This window comes from Trematomus bernacchii, unplaced genomic scaffold (assembly GCF_902827165.1).
Source record: "Trematomus bernacchii unplaced genomic scaffold, fTreBer1.1, whole genome shotgun sequence".
Lineage (NCBI taxonomy): Eukaryota > Metazoa > Chordata > Actinopteri > Perciformes > Nototheniidae > Trematomus > Trematomus bernacchii.
In genome coordinates this window covers 4,703,937-4,723,569 of record NW_022987531.1, presented here as the reverse complement: position 1 = coordinate 4,723,569, position 19,633 = coordinate 4,703,937, and positions in this window count along the sequence as shown.

Here is a 19,633-nt window from a genome sequence, read left to right as displayed (position 1 = left end):
GTGCTGCAGCACCTCTTTTCACCCTCTGTCTGAAAACAGACCCCATTCTGCTCTGATTGATTAGCTGGCCGGCTCTGTTATGATTGTTGAGAGATGTCCCGCCCCTTAGCATCACGTACAATGTGCTGGAGCGATAGCGAATAAGTGTTGCATAGTGGTGTCACTATGTTACGGAAGAAAACAAAGGAGTCAAATGTATGCATTTCAGGGGAGGGGGTGCGGAGCTTTGTGATATTTGCCTTTGAAGACCATTTACATGCTCAGAAAGCTAAATAACATCCTACAGGAAAGGGAAAAGTATAATAGAGCCTCTTTAAGTGGCTTTGGACACATGAGTCTGCCAAAAATAATATCATGTAATTAGAGGTTGATGTGAGAATCTTCTAAAGACACGTATTAAATAAGCAAAGAAATCTTCCCTGGTAATTGTATCAAAGAGTTTCGTAAAACATGTTTTTAAAACAATGAGGAAAAACCCTTCTTAAATATTAGACATCAGTGGAATAGTGACCATCGCTCACTTTCACAAAAGCAGAGTTGTTTTCAGTTGGACCAAACATCTCTACAACTTTTCTCCATCTCTCTTTCACCTCGCAGCATCAATTCCTCATTCCTCCTCACCTCTCTCTCACACTGCAGCCCTCCTGCAGCTCTCACTCCCCGGACTAATCTCCGCCGGTTCAATGTTGTTCAATTAGATTCCAGTTGACATGCATTGGAAGTAGGCACTCCTCCTCGTAATTCAGCCCTCTTTACAGCCAATCTATTTTTTAATAAAGGTTCAGAGGAAAACATTAAAGTATTGATCTTTATTTATCGACCTCGGCCCAAAGCATAGTTAAAGCTGACACAAATCAATCAAAAATAAATTTAAAATGATGATAGCACATAGGAGGAGCCTGGCCTCCTGTTTCAGGCAGTAATTAGGGGGCTAGGCAGAGGGAACCCAAGGCAATAAGAGTAACAGTAACACACACACACACAACACACACACACACACACACACACACACACACACACACACACACACACACACACACACACACACACACACACACACACACACACACACACACACACACACACACACACACACACACACACACACACACACACACACACACACACACACACACACACACACACACACACGCACACACAACCACAGAGTGAACTGCAGAACTGTTTAGCGGGCTGCAGATTAGAAATTGTTTTTTATTAAATGAGATGACTAAGAGGCAAGGTTAATGAAAGGGCACAGCACTTTGGGGTCGTTGTAATCCACCGAAACCCTCTCTTCACTGATTCCAATGTGCAGGCCGTACACACACACGCTGCATACACACACATACACAACCCTGTGAGGCAGCCTTCGGGACATCCTCTGCTTAGCAAAAACAATGGGTATTAATTTTAAAAAGCGAGGGAAAAATGGCTGGTTGATGGTGTGTGTGTGTGTGTGTGTGTGTGTGTGTGTGTGTGTGTGTGTGTGTGTGTGTGTGTGTGTGTGTGTGTGTGTGTGTGTGTGTGTGTGTGTGTGTGTGTGTGTGTGTGTGATAGTCAACTTGCTTGGAGTGCATTAACTGATTTGAATCTGCCTGATGATGTCCACTGAGCAGAGAGGTCACACAGTGCGTAGGTGTACCTGAGGGACTTAACTGTGCTTAGAGAGGAACAGCAGGGCATTCTGGGCCGTCCACACACTGGCCTTTCCTCTACTGCCCTCTCTTGCACAGACAGTGTGTGCTTAAGTCTGTTACAAATCGAATCATCAGAAATATTCTTCGAAAGATGTGACATAAACCATGTGGCTGGGGTTCGTTATGTGGTAGATCGCTGTGTGTGTGTGTGTGTGTGTGTGTGTGTGTGTGTGTGTGTGTGTGCGTGCGTGCGTGCGTGCGTGTGTGCGTGCGTGTGTGCGCGTGTGTGTGCGTGTGTGCGTGCGTGTGTGTGTGTATTTATAGCATAAGTAATGCTAGCCAAGTTTCCATAAGGCGTATCAAACTACACACATTAAAATAATCAATGGTTTCATATCATAGTCCATTTTGCCCCCTCTTCCACCAATTAAAATGTGTCCGGAGCTGCAAAACATTATCAAAAACAGCTTATAAAATATTATTTATAGTCATACTCTATATACAAAAACTACAGGCTGTTATAGGCTAAAGTTAATAGTCAATGCATCATATATTTGCAGCTATATGACTTTTTTTTTAATATAACACATTTGAGGAGTAATCAATTAGCCCTTCAGAATATGCCTACACTTGCCAGTGTAGTATTTCTCATCTTTAAAGGAGTTACAAATAAAGTACAAATATCCCGAAAATAGCACCATTTTCTCTATTGTCTCTAAGTGCTGGATTCATGAGATGTCTGGTGAAATTGATTACATCTTTAAGAAGGGCTTGACACTTCTATAAACTAAAAAAGGCTGCTCCAAACAGAGCAAGGTTCACAAGACTGTTAATTTTTCTCTAGTAATCAAAATCCAGACTTCAGAGAATTATCTGTGCATGCTGCAATTAGTCTTTGTTGCTTTCTTTCCCCTAGGATATTTGTATACCGTGAGTGAACAGCACTTAACTATTCTGTATCTTAGCTTAAGCCTTATAGCATAGTCAGTCCTTTATCATGTTCTCCGTATTATCCCACAGAATCATTTATTTTTGTTCCTCTCTGAAAAGTGGTGCAAAGCATAATCTTTTTAATTCCCTTACCCACCATCTCTGACAACCTGCGGCCCTTCATGACCAACACCTCAACTTGTTTACTTCAAAAGTCTTCAATCATTGCTACATTTACTTCATATCTTCACAGGAATCTCTCCATGTTCTTAGCAAAGGAACCACCGGCTAGCAAGGCATTTCAGCCTGGGCGAGATATTAATGAGTTTACAAGGACCTACCCGGTCTAATTATGTCGAGCAACTGCTGTCTCTTACTGGGCCACGGCTCCCAGGGGGGAACACAAATCTACCAGGCAAGCAAAACTTGCCTGCTTTTGACAAAACACTCGACACGCGCAGATACAAATAACGCCATCCTTCATTACCACCGCAGCGATGTCGCAGAGAGATTAATATAGCCGCCCAGCGTCACCACCCCAAATTTAACCTGAAAAATACCCGACTTTGGCATTAAGACAACGGCTATTAGCGAGGGGGGGGGGGGGGTTGTCGTTGCACAGAAAGGAAGCTCAGCATCCAGGAGAGATCTTGTAAGAGAGTTCCTGATACTGTAATTGAAATTAAACTGATTGGATGTGACCTTTGTGTAGACTGAACCATTTAAAATGTTCTGGAAAGTTTCTTCACCATGCTGACATTTGAACAGTGACACTGACATCAACCAACGCAAAGGACTGTCCTGTTCTTTAGAGAAAAGGTTGTAAATGTGAGCCTCTATATATCTTGATTTTTCTTCTATAAAGAAAGCATTCTTAGGTCTTGCAGGGATTCGAGATTGTAGGGATCCTCTGTGAGGTATTTGAGATTTTCCTTAGTTTCTCGAAGCAAAAGCAAGCATTATATTCGAACATGTCTTGTTTGAAAGGGATCCACTATTTTATAACCAATCGAATCTTTATAGATTCTTAAGCTGGAATTCCACTTGATTAAATAGAGTTTAAAGTGTATTCTATTTCCATAATGGCATAATATCAATTGTAATAACGTTGTATGCAACAAAATCATCTCAGATATTGGGATGAAGCACCATTGTTACGAAAAGTCCAGTCCCACGAAACTAGTATTACTAAATAGGCCTAATGTGCTCGAAAGGCCTCCAGACCATTGGCTTTTTGTATTGGCAATAGTCTTTTGGTGATATATTTGTATCATTGTCCAGAATATCCAATGAGAATTAATGAATCTAACTTAGAATGTACCAGCCAACAAGTATTCTGTGTGTCCAACCTTCTTCCAAGGAACTCCTGCCATAGACTTCCATTGTTGTTTTAAGCTTTCAAACACACATGAGAATCGCTTTTGCACTGTGTCGACGTCATGACCTTGGTTGTTGAGTCTCCTGTTTTATTTTCTCTATCTGTTGAATGTCTGTTTTGACTTCCCATGTTTTCCCGCCTATTGATTGTCTGTTCTTGGTTCATTAGTCCCCCTGTTTCCCATCAGCCCTGCAACCACCTGTACACCTGCACGTTATCCTCTCATTATGTTTTATTTTAATCAGGAAGTTGTGTTCTGAAGGTATTTTCTGTTAGGTGCTCCTGTGTCATGCATTTTGGTCCAACTTGCTCGATTTATTAGCAACATAGCACCAAATGTCTATTTATCAATGGCGGGAAATAGTTCCAAATACTTTCTACACCTGTTTGAGCAGTGTTTGTTTCTTATGTTTGTCTGTTTCTTTATTACGTATACGTTTGAATACCATTTCAAAAAAATGTCTGTGTTTCTGTTTCATCTTAATGCTTTTAACGTCTAATATTTTCCAACCTGCTTTGAATTGCCTTATGTTTTTGAACAATCCTTGCCTTCCTTAAAACGTGCTATTACCTATAGTCTTGATGGCCAAAACTGTGAAAAAAAGACCAACAATTCAGTCAAACCATTTATATCAGTTTCAATCCATTGGAATAAAAGTTTGATCAAAGTTTTAACAGAAGGAACTGAAGTGGTGCAACTTGCTGGCAGTATGTCCACTTTGCTAACAGTCAACCATCATTGAAATGCAGCTCTGAGGACCAAATGACATCACCTCCATACCTTATGCAAATATGCAGTAGGATCCATTACACAGCAGCAGAGATAAGTGCGTCCAGAACAGAGCATGGCCCACTCACACTCACTGCTAACCTCTTGTACAGTATATTTTCACTTCACACACACATTCAGTGGGCAGAGCATTAGGCATACATTTGCTCACACACACACTGGCACACACACACTTATCTCTCCCCCTCTAATACAGAAATAAGACACTTGACACTGCAGCGATGGCAGTGACACTGTGCATGGTGGAGGTGATGGAGTATAATGGCCTTTTAAATTTGTATTCCCAGAGTAAGAGAGAGATAGAGGAAAAAAGAAAGAGGTTAGCATTAAGCTAACTCTGACTTTATCTGCACTTATACGTTGTATTTACATCCAGCACGAGCTAACCAAAGGACGTTAATAGTTTGAAGTGAGTTTTTTTGTAGGTGCCATGTGTAGTATTTTAACATCACTCAATCTATAAAATGCTATATAATGTGCTTTTTTTTGTCACCTAAATGAGTGCCAGCCTCTATTAGTCTTCACCAAAAACTCAAAAAATACTCTGGATGAACTTTAAAGCCAGAGTGGAATGGATTGTAAAATTTAAAATTCTTTAAGAAAATGTGAAACCTGTCGTGACCTTGAATGTCAACTGATCTGAAGTCCTATGTGTCTTTTTGTTCCCCCTCTCCAATGGGTATTCCTGTCAGATTGAATCAGAATTCCATCAGAATTGTGTCTTTAAAACTGTTAAAAAAAGGCTACAAATTACCACTTCCTGTTCCGCCACCACTATGGTTGATGATTAGTTACATTTATGCAACCAAACTTCTTGCCAAAGGTATGGATGTTGGTAGAAAATGAAAAGGGAACTCAACCAAAAACTAAAATACTGACATGAGTTTTTGGCATAAGTCCAAGTTTATCGTGGAATGCACCAGAGCGACATCCGACTGGTGTTGATAAAGTGGGACAATGTTGAGAATGCTTTTTTCCATTTTTCTTGGACTTTTGTTGCTTGTCTGGGTGGCTAAGGTTAGCATACTTTGCCCTGTGTTTGGGTTAGCTCTGCCATTGTAAATTGTATTCTTTGTGCACTGTCCCTGCCTCATAGCAGCGAGTGCTACTGCTAGAAATCACCTGACATTAACCTGTTGAGCCCCGAGCCTGTTTTTCAGGTCTCAGGCTCGAAAATGACATTCCCAGAACAAGTGACTATATCTTCATTTCTAAAAAGGGTAAATTAATAATCTTTTTTCTCAAAGCAATGATAAACCTGTGAGTTTGATGTAGAAAAGTCAGAATCAATATAGATTTTTTCTATTTTAAAGTAAATTCAGATTGAACATAGTAAAACAATGTAAATTATAGTGTCCGTCCAAAAAAGAAACATTACTTATAGTGAAAACCACCCTTGAATGATGGGATAGTAGACTAAAAGCTTTAGGAATCCAAACTATAACATATAATAAGTACCCTGTATCAAGATTGATGCAAAACAAGTGAAACTTGACTTTTTAGAGAGATTTAGAAGAAGAAAAACCACTGCTGGGGTCATTTGGGTGCATTTTCCATATCTCTGGAACCCATCGGTCGATTTTGAGGATTGACACCTCTTTTTAACCGTGGAAGTTCCTAAAATCCATCTAAACATTACCCATTGGTGAATAGAGTGATGCGCAGCCAGAATGCCCAAAACCGGAAGCTGTCATACACGCCATTGAACACAACTTTTGATCAGAACAACAGCAAAGGTAAGACAATGTCCCGTTTTTGCTCCGTAAAGCTACGTTGTGTGATGTCTGGGTTTGCTTCCCCTGCCGCGAGTTTTGATCACTTAGTGATGATACTTATATTTCGAGAATCTGTGGAATCTCAGCTTGCTAGCTGATATCTTGTTTATGCAGATCCGATAAGTAATAAAGTATTTCTACCGTGAGTTCTGTGCTAAGTGCGTTAGCATTTTTCCGCTCAGGGCTCATTTAGACGCTTCTTGTGAGGTTTTGTTTTGGTAAAACTGGTTCGTATCGTCAGTTAGCTGAGTTTCTTCCCGTTAAGTGGGTATGACACATTAATAGGTTTTTAAATGTTAAGAAGCGGGCGGGGGCTGCCGGGCTTAACAGGTTAAGAAGCTTCAGTGCACATTCAGAAAACAAGATACATACTGGGAGGTGTAGTTTGTGGACACCGTACTTCAGTGGCATATAGTTTGAAAATGAAATATATTTTTTGCAAATTCTCCGATTTGGCCTGTCATGAGTTTGACATGCCCGCTTCAAGGTGACTAGTTCTATTTCTTATATACAGCCTAGTGATTGGACCGAAACAAACTTTACTTCTTTCTACGAGGTTTCATTGGGAGTGACTGCAGTGTCTTCTTCTGCCTATTGTAACTTTTTTAAATTAGACCAATGCTGTTATTTTTCTGTAAAGGACACTTTAAATATTCCTGTGGATGGTGCTTCACTTGTTGTACGAAATAGCTTTATTTAGCTAACAAAAAAGTATTTCAGAATATCAACTAACGTTAGGGTTAGGGCTAGTTTCTGATGAACACAAATGGTGGAAGGAGTGATCTTCTCAACCCCCTGAGCTCTGAAGACCTGAGGTTCACTGCGTAGCAATGGAACATTTAGTAATAACGAATTTACTAATGATTTTGCTTTTATTTAGCTGTGTTTAAGCCATACCAGCCTCACGTAATGAACTAGTTTGTTGCACAAGTTACCACAAATGAATCTGACAGTGATGCAGTGAAATTTTGAAAACACTACGTGCAGCACCTTTATCTTTTAACAACATCAACTCTCTGCCCCCGTGACTAGAGATATAAAAAGAGAGGGATGAGAGAGGGGTCAGCGCTGGCCACTCTGCTTTTTTTTCTCACGCCTCAATAATAGATGTTTTAAAGTTTAAGTGCTGCCAGAGGGCTGCGAGCCCTGCTGTTCATTAAGTCAGCCACCGCCATGGAGCAGCATTTACATCGCCAGTGCTCTGAACGCCTGCTCTGTCTGAGCAATTACATCTACTCTAAAGTGCTGGATACCAGGAAGAGGGTAGGAGAGAAGAGGGGAAAGAAAATATGTAAAAGGAAGAGAAGATGCAAGGTTGAAACTGTAATGCAGAGAAAGAATGGAACTCTTATTTTGCACGCACTCTTAGAGCTCGGGGCAACATTAAAGCGCCATGAGATACCAGCATTGAAAACAGAAAACAACAGTGGATCCATTCGTCGTCACACATACTCTAAAAAGCGAAAACACAATCAGATGCTTATGTAGCCACAACAGAGTAGGCAGGGAGGATAGCCCTTGGCGACACATGTGTTCTATCATGCTTGTCACAATAACACGTTTCATCTGCTAAATACCAGACAACAAATCCGCCAGAACGCTAAGAGCAACACACATTTCTTTACAGACAAAGTGACATCCAGAGGTAGACGAAGGCGGACGAAGGCAGACGAAGGCAGACAAAGGCGACGGATAATTCGGGTACGGTTAGGAACACTTCTTTCACTTGTAATCCCTTTGGTGACTATTTATAAACCAGGAAACAGGATGCAAAGATCTGTCACTGCACCGGGTGGTTCTGCTTTTTGACTCTTTTTCACAAGGTATTGTGTAAATCTTATGTATCGTTTTAAGTTGCAGCTCTTTTATTGTAAATACTCCTTTTTGGCTTTTCCACAAATGGAAGCAATGTAGACATGTGTTATGAGCTATTCAACCAGAGATTTGTTCCTTTTCAGAAATACATTTGAGATCAAATCAAATTGTATTTGTAATGTACAATATCACCAAACATATTTGTCTCAAGGGGCTTTACAGTTTGTATGGAACAACAACCATGGAAAAAAACATAATAAAATGACAACACAGACAATCCAATCGACTAAATGGTTTCAGAATATCAAATTAAATTCAAATTAAATATAGTCAAATTAAATTAAATGCAATGAAATATAGGACTCAGGAGGATGTTCAAGACAAGCCTGAGCCAGCCCTTACTATATGCTTTGAACAACAGAGTTAAACAGATAAACATACAATTACTAAATATACATTTCAATTGACAAAATGGTAATGTGAATGTAAAATACTAAATGATGAAGTAAAATGAAATATAATAAAATAAAATACAACACCATGAAGGATCCAGACCTAACTATAAGCATTACTAAAAAGGAATGTCTTAAATTATGTTACAGATTATTTTTTTCAAATCCCTTTTGACCCTCTGTTCAAATCTCAGATGTATCCTTCGACACTTTAAGGTGGCGGCCCCCCAGGTTTGAAATCACTTTTTTAATCCAGTATTTCACAAGAAAAGAGCAATAATTTAGGATCAGTGCATACAGGATACAATGATTAAGGGCAGCTAGACAACACTTCAATCATTACAGGTAAATAAAATGATGGACTTAAAATATATTTTTTAATCAAAACAGGAAAAAGAACCAATGGAATTAAAAAGAGAAACTTGATTTTCCCTTCACAGCCGTTTTTGATTAACTTGTGGGTGCATCATATAATTGTATGCCAATACATTTATGCTTGCAGTGCATGACATGTTTTATAACCCCTAGCATGCATTTAATGATGTTTTGGGGTATTTGTATTTATGTATTTATTTAAACAGGGTCACTTGGAGGCAGGGCAACGAGCTAAACACACCACACTTATAAAGTATATATATGTTTAAAGGACAATTGCCTACCACCCAAAGCACAATTTCCTCTCCTTTTAGGTCTGTTTTGATTGCCATCATCTCTTGAGGGAAATATGTAGGTGCGAATCGACCAAAACAATGAGCTGAAAGACGCTGAAAGAGCTCCAACTCATACGACCAAATAGGTCGATTGTTCAAGCCCTTATTACGACCAAATAGGTCGATTGTTCAAGCCCTTATTATGACCAAATAGGTTGATTGGTCAAGCGCTTATTACGACCTATAATCACGTTTTAAAGTTTTCGACCTCTAGTGCTCCTGTTGACTGCAAACGCTCCGGAGGGTCGTATATTCACAAATAACCCTATCTGGAAAATCCTAAATTGTAGGATAGTTTGGCCATTAAAATGCTTTTTGATTAGATTTCTAGCGAGAAGTGTATATTGTAATTTTAGAATCCACGTCCAGTGGATGTGTAGGTTCTATAGTTGGATAGATATTACGAAAATGATTTGAGGTCTCGCCAGGAGAACGTGTAATGGCAGCGTCCATGTAAAGTTTTCATAATAAAACGGTATTCCCCTCACTGTCAAATGATTTAACAGTGATATCTGCAGTACTCATCCACTAAAAAACATCAGTTTATCCTTGTTAATTACACAACATTAATTGGTTTAAATTGTGTACACTGCTTTTGTGTTTTTCCCATAGTTTTTTTCCTTTCGATTCTGAGAGACAAATTAATCTTTTCAGAGGTTTTGATAGGCTAAAAAACTACCCATAATCCTCAGCTATCGTTGAAGCTCGGTGATTGGATGTTTTAGCCGCAATGCACGTTGGGATATGGTGTTTATGCGATATGAAATCGGAAAACATTAAAAAAAAATAGAAGATAATACTTTATTCCGAGTGTGCTTGCTTTTCTCTTTGAAAGTCATCACATAACGGCATTGTAATACATGGTTCGGCTGCATTAAAGTGGACCTATCATGCTATATTTAAATGATATATTTTAGGGCCATACCTATATAAGGTATATTTATACGTTTCTGTTTTCAAAATACCAAACAGATCATGCATTTTAGCCATGCCTCATTTCGCTCTATGTGCTGTTTGCTGTCTACGGGGCTGATCTCTGTGAGCTGCAGCTGACCACGCCCCCCTGCAGGAGAGGGGAGCCGTGCTCTGATCAAGTCAAGAGGGGGAGAAAAAAAGATCTCCGTCCTCCGTGTTTTATTATATAGAGTCGTTATTCATTTGTTTTAAAGCTCAATAAATAACAAAGAAGACCTTTGACCGGCACTTTTCTAATTTTGTCCGGAAGATTTAAACTTTAACGGACATCTTGACCGGCGAAAGAAACTGAAACTGAAACTCTGCCGCACGGTCCCCTCGTTCCTTGGAAGAGGCGGAGAGGTGGGTGTTTGTCATCTGCTGGTGGACTAACCGGAGAGAATTACAGTGCTTGCCTCGACGGGGAGGGATTGCATTGAATTAAAGCAGCGGGAGCAAACGCTTGCCTCGGGAGGGAGAAAAAAAGCCACAGCGGAGAATAAACAGAAGGGTAACCATGGTAACTATGGGCGGGAAGTCTTCTTCACTGCTTTTGTGGCAGACTACAGCGCCACTTACAGGCCTGGCATATGTACTACAGTGTCTCCAGCGCTTTCGAGCGGCAATGGCCGGCCGTGGCCCAACCCCACATTCCCCTGATAGGTGGAGAGTTGGCCCAATAGCCGTAGCGCCACCGTCCTGACGTCAGGACAGTGTTCAAATCTGGATCAGTTTTGATCAGATCCGTTGCAGCCCCTTTTTTAGAGATTTGGGTATGGAGGAAAATAGAGAGGGTTGTGTTTTCTGACACTTGGTGAGTTCCCTGGAACACCGGGAACACATATTCATGTATAAAAGACGTACAAAAGTGCATTTTGCATGATAGGTCCCCTTTAAAACACTAGACATAAGGACTACACATAAAAACACATTCATCTCAAAAAGAGAAGAGATCATCTCGAGGCAGAAACCTTCCAACCTGATCATATAAAAACAAATATATTTATATCTATATCTAAAAACGATTCAACCAAGCGTCTAAGAGATTACATTTTGCTGTCCGATTCACAAAGAAATTGTGTTAAAACTGAACATTTAAGCATTATGAATTGGTCATTGAGTTAGGCATCTTTGTATGTAAGACAGCAATTTCAATCTGTGCAATAGAATTAGAACAATTTCAGTTATATATTCGACATTGCTGTTGATGCAATGCAGGTGATGGGTGGTCTGGTCTTTTCGAGTATAACAAATAGTTGGCTTTAGGTTTCCTGCACCTAACATTGTAGCGCCTTGCAAATCGGCCACAGCACAACAATCATTCCTCCGTGTTGTCTCAACTTGGCTGTTTGCCTGGACTCATTTGAGCAACCCCATTAGGAGATGCTTTCTGCACTAAAATAGTAGAATGCTTAAGAAAAGAAAAATCCTATTTAGCGAGGAGTTTGTCTTTCTGAGCGTGGCGTCATGCTAAAAACCCTATTTTCACTGGGAACGGCCACCCTATCACGAACTCTGCAGGGGAGCCACATTAGAGGTAATGTCATCCACAGTTTAGCCCTGCGCTCCTCATTCCTCCATCTCTCCCCTAATGAACTCCCTCTGAATTACCACTTCACCGGCGCCCTGCCTTTTTATGATTCTATTTGTTTATCCATCTCTGATTTCCTCCTTCTCGTCTTGCGCTGTACCGGGGCCCGCACAAGCTCTTTAATTTTTATCGGCCACTGTTAGCAGGCGGCGAGTTTGAGGCGCTTCACTCATCACATAAAGCATCACCCCCACCCACCCACCCCAGCCCTGCCAACCCCGACCCACCTCCACACCGAGATTAGCAGATTAGGGCACTCATCAGTCAGGAGGGGGGGCCCCCGCTGTGGCAGGCCGCAGCCCAAATCACACAAACATCTCTGGGAGGCATCGTGGCGTAATAGGATGCACAATAATTTCCCCCCATTAATACATCGCTCATAACACAGCTTACGCATGAAGTGGTCACATTATCTGTTGCATTTGTCTGCCAATGTCTTCAACTCAATAGGAAGAGGAGTGGTTAAACAAGTGCAGAAAATATACATATTGAAGCTTTCTCCATTTTATTTTTCACTAAAGAATGATCACAACTGTTCCTATGACACCTGCTGAGGCTCTTATTCGCTGACTGCTAGCTGCCCATCACTGATTAATGTTGCTTTTACTGAATAATTATTTATATTTTCAAGGCTACAATAAGAGAATACACATTTCCTCTTACTCTAAAGCACTGTCTGATCAACTGCCTTATTGCTGAGGAAAGACACAATAGCTGCAGTAATCACTAACAGAGACGTCAAGTATGTACATTGTGTTATTCACACATACTGTATGAATTACCTTTAAAATGAGCCTCAACCAACATCAAAGGAGAGCTTTTAAGAATATGCATGGATTTGCATGCATTAAAAAGACATTTTGCATGTAAAATAAACAGGGAACATGTTTTAGAGATATACAGAAGCTTCATCAAAGCTTAGTTTTGGAGCCAATGTCTGGTGGCCATTTTAATTTGTGGCTGTATTTGGATGGAAAACACGTGATTGTGTTTCCAAGCCTTACATGTTATAAGTAAGTAAAAAAAGGTGGAATCAAAAATATTGAACACCGTGAAAAATGTCTTCTACTTGAAAGAAAAGGTTATAAAGGGGTTATTATCCCCGGCAAAATTATGAAACAAATACAAATAAAGTAGTGATATTTTGAGGTAAATATGTACATTTTTCTCATTCAATATTCCAACTTTATTTTCCCTTTTCTTTTTCTGATATAGTTGCCCTTAATCTCCATCATGCGGAAGAAAGCAAAGATGCAAAAATATGAAACAAATGTGTATTGAACTGTGTGTTTTCCAATGCATGTGGGAATTCAAAACTTTATTTTTGTTTCATTCACCATTCCAATGTTGTTTTGTGCATTTTTTTACCTAACAAAGTGGCAATAAAAGGCAATTCAAAGTTGAGACTCAATGTAATCTAAACCGTCATGGAGTTAGGAAACAACAAAAGTCAGAGTTCACTCAAAGACACTCACAAAACTTTTACCTTTCTACCATACCACTTTACCATGACACATACCATAACTGACTTGATAATAACTTGAACCCATGAAGCTTCCATGGATCTGGCTGCTCTGTATTATCTGCACTATTGTTTCTCTCTGCTCCGTGGCCAACTCGCTTATTGTGCTGAGTTATCTGCAGTCTCCATGCTTCAATGTGTTCATAAACACCGCAGTGAACTGAACCCTCACAGTTGCCACTCAATTTTGATCCTGTAAGTGTTGCCATGGTTTTGCAGCCTAGCGACCCGCATATGTGTCTGCGTGTGAATGTTTTACACACTCTTACCTTTAATTCTTTCCCTTCAGAAGCCTACAAACACTCAGGAGTAAGTGCCCCGCCAAACAATAGACGTTTTAACTCTTGCATTGACGGCTGGTGTGCCAGGAACACAGTAAGGAGGTAATGTAAACTTAGAAAAGAAAGATATTTAGCTAACATTTAGCTGTTCACTGAGATTTTAATAAACTGTAGTATGTGCTCATGTGTTTCATTGTTGGTGTATAAGCTACTGCCTGAATATGCTTCATGAAAGGCAGGTTTTCCTATCGATTAAATCTCTGAGCAGAGGACACATTTCTGATCCTAAATATCTTGGTTTCTTTTTTTCTAAGGTTAAATTGTTCTGATGTCTTGTATACTAGGGTTATACGCATGAATCAAATCAAATGCGCATGAAACACACACACAACCGCACAGACACTCATTTTAGAATAGAGCCATTGACTTCAATTTAAATGTTAACATAGTTATATTATTTGCTTCACTCAAGTTAAAAGGTCCTAAAAAAATCATAATAACAAAGAGGACATACTAGGATCATTTCCAGTTTCATATCAGTATGTAGTGTCTCTACTGTGACATGTTTCCATGCTTTAATGTTCAAAAAGCTCTTTATTTTCCTCATACTGCCTGTGCTGCAGCACCTCTTTTCACCCTCTGTCTGAAACCAGAGCCCAGTCTGCTCTGATTGGTTAGCTGGCCGGCTCTGTTGTGGTTGGTCAACCGCTTAGAGATGTCCTGCCCCTTAGCAACAACGTGTTGGAGCGCAAGCCAATAGAAGCGTGTGTGTAACAAAGTGATGTCATTATGTCGGGAAGTAAACAAAGGAGTCCAATGGAGGCGTTTCAGACGGGGGGGGGAGAGTATGGGAGAAAAACTCCCTCAGGAGGGAACACAGTGCTTTTAGCCTTTGCAGACCATTTACATGCACATAAACCTATGACACACTACAGGAAAGGGAAAACCCCAAAAGGATAATAGGACCTCTTTAAAGCAAAATGACACAGAAGCGAACAGATATAAAATGTAACTAGTCTCAATATCTACAGCTAAATGTCTGAGTAATTTGCCAATAAAGCTATACATGTGAATTATTCTCATTCAGTGTGTTTCCTGTGTGATTTATCATTGTGCACTGGTGTATTTGCATGCATTTGTTTGACTGTGTGCCCTTTGTGTTGTTTGTGTGTGTGTGTGTGTGTGTGTGTGTGTGTGTGTGTGTGTGTGTGTGTGTGTGTGTGTGTGTGTGTGTGTGTGTGTGTGTGTGGCCATGCTCAGGGAAGCGCACCGCCCCGCGGATGACACTCAGAATGCATTATAACCATTAATGAAAAAGTTAATGGGGCATTTTCTTACATATCAATTTACATTTGGACTATTTGGGCTCACAAATGATGTCTGGGTGGCCGCGGCCAACGCCACTCGGCATCGAAACAGAGAGGTCTAATGTGTTTCTGTGGACATCAAATGTTGTGAATAATGACGCGTCCACTGAATGCAAATCAGATGACACTTGATAGGCCATGATCAACAGTGCCTGCATGGAAACTTTCACCCACAGACACAATGGAAGAGAGGGGGAACACTGCTATCAGCAGGACCAAACATTTCCCTCATCTATTAAACCTGCATTTTTTTATCTCGCTTCCACATATGCAAAACATTCTGTTACGTACAGACTATATCATAAACCAGAGGGAGTACAAACTTGGGGAGTAACGGATCACATGTAACAGGATGACATACTGTAATCAGGATACAAAATAAAGGTAACTGTATTACCATACAGTTACATTAAAAAAATACCTAATCAGATTACTGGTACATTTTTAAATGGAGGAGAGTACTTGCAGGATTACAATGTTTCAAAAACATTTTAAAATAAAGATACATTTATTATAGGTAGACATACTGCCTGCATTTTCTTTTTGGTTTTCATTTAGGCTACTTTCATTGTTCTTTATTGAAAACATTTGTTTCTATGCAGTAGGTGGACACCTGATTTACAACAAAAAAACATGTAAACTAAACTGTAGGCCTAGCCTATCATTTAACATGACACGTTTTTTTATTTGATTTTCTTAGATTTTCTTTGGGCAACCAGTGCCTTTAAACGGCGAGACAGAGGAAATGACAGGCGTTAATATCTCCCATGCCAGATCTGAACAGGGGTCCAAGCCCCAGAACCTGGGACGCCAGCTCTCTCAACTGAGCTATACCGCAGTACGCATCACATTTCTAAATAAAAGAATTCTAAATGAAAAAAGAATTCAAGGGTCACATATTCTGTTGTCTTACATAATGCACTTCAGTAAAAAACATCAAATTGATATTTAGTTTTCTTATATTTATTTGCTTTGTATTTGATATTGAGGTAAACAAAGTCAAAGTCAACTTTATTGTCAATCTTTCAGTTTGTGTGTACAGACAGAGAGATCAAAATACCGTTTCCAACAATCCCGAGGAATAAAATACAAATATATAAAAAAATATGTATAAAAATATGTATTTGCATATATATATACACAATCAACAGACACATTTGTAGATATGCACACATTCAAGACATAAATAAAAGCACAACAATCAATATATACAAAATACCAATCACTTCAAAAACGGTGAAAAATGTACATTAGTTCAAGACTGTCCATAGCAGCGTAAAAAGTGTCTGGTGCTGGATTTGTGTGTCTGGTGCTGGATTTGTGTGTGGGGGGCGTTAAAGTCCAGGTCCAGTGGGGGCAGAGGGGAGAGGTGGTTAATCCCAAGGTAACGGAAAGTAATCAAGATACACTACTTAAATTAGGTTACTGATTACATTGCTTTACATGTAACTAGTAACTGTAACAGAATACATTTTCTAGTAACTGTACCGTCCCCGGTAGTACATTTGGAAACACACATACACATACACACAAACACACCCCCCCCCCCCTCGGTCTAATGGATGAAACAGCATAACATACTGCAATGCTCCCTAATGCATGACACAGTGTTATATTTAAGTACATTAATGTCATCATTTGTTCTGTGTGGAAACAGTGTGTAGTCACCTCCTGGCCCCTGGAGGATTTACAGCACAGGGGTCACCCTAAGGGGTTGGAATGTCAATTTTGGTGCCATTTGCCTGAGGCATCGAGACAGTACACACACACACACACACACACATCCACATAGACACAAATAAACACCCACGAATGTTGAATACTTCAATTAAATGTGATACTGCCTGTGAGTAAAGGTCTATGTACAGTAAAAAACAGAGGGTGTAACATACCCATATAGCCAGAGCAGGCCCGGTCCAGTGGGCGGGGGGAGGCAGGTAGGGTCAGGGCCTCCCATTTGACATATTTGCCAAATAAAATGTGTTTTACAATGATTATAATTGTTTTCGCTTAAATGCTACGAGCTATTTGACTCTAGTTTCAAATAGAAACAAGGCAGATACAAACAAGGCAGATTAAAGGAAAAAGCATAGCAAGTAAATGAACATAAATAATTGAAGGAGCCAATTACGTTGTTAAATTGTTACAAATTGTATTTATATTGTAAATAATAAAGCTTAAATTGCACATTGTATGTTGCACATTAGTAGGAGTGTTTTCGTAAACCGGTATTTACCGGACTTTGACCAGAAGAATCTGTAGAAGTCCGGCAAAATTAATTCTCTCCGTTCATATTTAAAGGGCACAGTGTAAAGTGTATTCAAAATAGTCTGAGTAGACTAGTCGGCACCAGCAGCCGCCATCGATGCCCCAAACACGCACAGAGATGCCATCGCTTGTAATTTGTGGCATCTTATTACTGATGAAATAATCAGGGTCGGGAGGAAAGGGGGGGTTACTTCGACTCGTGACCCCTGGAGTGCAAAGAAACAGACAGAGAATGTGAGAAACTCTGAGTCGATGGTGTTTTCTCAGCTTTCAGAGGTGTGTAAGTTGACTTAATTGTGGAACAGCCTTGAGAAATGCCTCCTATTTTGCCTCTCACATCTCTATTCTCATTTCCATTACCTCATATTGCTACTTATTCCTCTGAAATGGGCACCACACCTGATACTTTACATAAACAATTGCAAATGAAAAGCCACCCTGCAGTTTCCCCCTTTTCCTCCCATCTCTCCCCCTCCTCTGCACTCCTTCTCTCTCATTATCCCATTCCTTGACTCGCTGCCCCCCCCCAACTCCGTTACTGGCGAGTAGGCGAGAGCGATGGGCAATAACCCAGCACGCCGCTTTTCGACTTAGCGCTACCTGCTACACTAATATCATTAATCAATAGAGCCCAGATTGTCTTTTGCTGCGATTCGAAGGATCTAAGGGTCCCAGCGGTGTACAGGTACCTTTTCTTTTTCTTTTTTTCATCCTCCTCTCTTCTTCTTGCCGCAAATAAAAGCTCATTTGCGAAGGCCCCCAAGATGGCCGACTTAATGACGGCCACAGAAGTTTTTCCAACAAATTTCATGGGGCATGATCCTAAGATAATAGCTTTTCAGCCCCAATGACAATCCAATTACCGTGCCAATCAAAGCCCACGGCATGCTGTCTAATTATGATCAAATCTGGCTGTCAGCTCAAATACTAAAACAGCAGCTTTAATTCCAACAAATCACAGTTTAGAGACGGAGCCCAGTTTGTTCATCCGTGATCGGGGGAAAAGTGGGGTTTAACTTTCTGTTTGACAAAAAATGTTTAAAAAAGAATGTTTTGTGAGTGCATTGACGGGATCTTTGAAACATAGAGGCTTCGGGAGTGATGGATTACATTTAACGGGTTTAGAATCAGAATCAGAAACAGGTTTGTTGCCAAGTAGGTTTACGAGGAATTTCTCTTGGTATATATGGTGCATGCATTAACACAGTTAAAGTAGATACATTGTAAGAAAAGGAACAAAACATACAACAATTTAAAAAAAAAGTATTTAAAAGAACTATTATAACATTAAAATATATAGAAATCTGTACATGAACAGTATAATATGACAAAAGATTCATACTAAAATGTGTGCAATATTGGTTTACAAAGCCATGCAGATATTAAAAGAGGTAGCTTTGTGTAGAAATGTGCAAAATATTTGGAGGGTTGTTCAGGAATGACAGCATTACAATGAACAAGATATTGTTCGCATACATAATCAGGTATACGTAACCGTATGTCATCAGGATACAAAAAAGGTAAGTGTTTTCCCTTACAGTTACATAATAAAAAACCTAATCAGATTACTGTTACATTTCTAAAAACGGGGGATTGCTATCAGGATTAGAATGTTAGTAAAAAACTCAAAAGAGTGTGTTTGTTGTAAAAGGATCAGATTGTATTTCTTCTCTGTAAGCTGTACTGTTCTGTAGGCTAATACTTTAAGTGTGAATATGCTTAATAAAAGGCCGGTTTTCCTATAGATAAAATCTCGAAGCAGAGGACACTGTCTGTCTTACATCATACACTAATACACATAATATTACACGTAATACTGATATTGAGGTAATCCAAAAGCAATGGAAAGTAATTGTAACAGAATGAAATGTTAAAGTTACCCTCCCAACCCTGATCCCAGCACACTCCATAATGATCCTTAATAACACTTTTAATAGACTTCATTATTCATTCGTCGCAGGGTATGTGAGGTAAAACAGAAAGAAATGAAAAAGACTGCTGTTTGTAAACTCACACACATGCACAGATGAACATGCAAAAATAGAGATATAAGACCCTAACAGTCGCTCACACTTGCTAACAAACAAAAAGGCGGCATCAATAACACAAATGATTAAACATTCATGGCCTTTTCAGTGGAACATCTGCTGTGTATGCGTC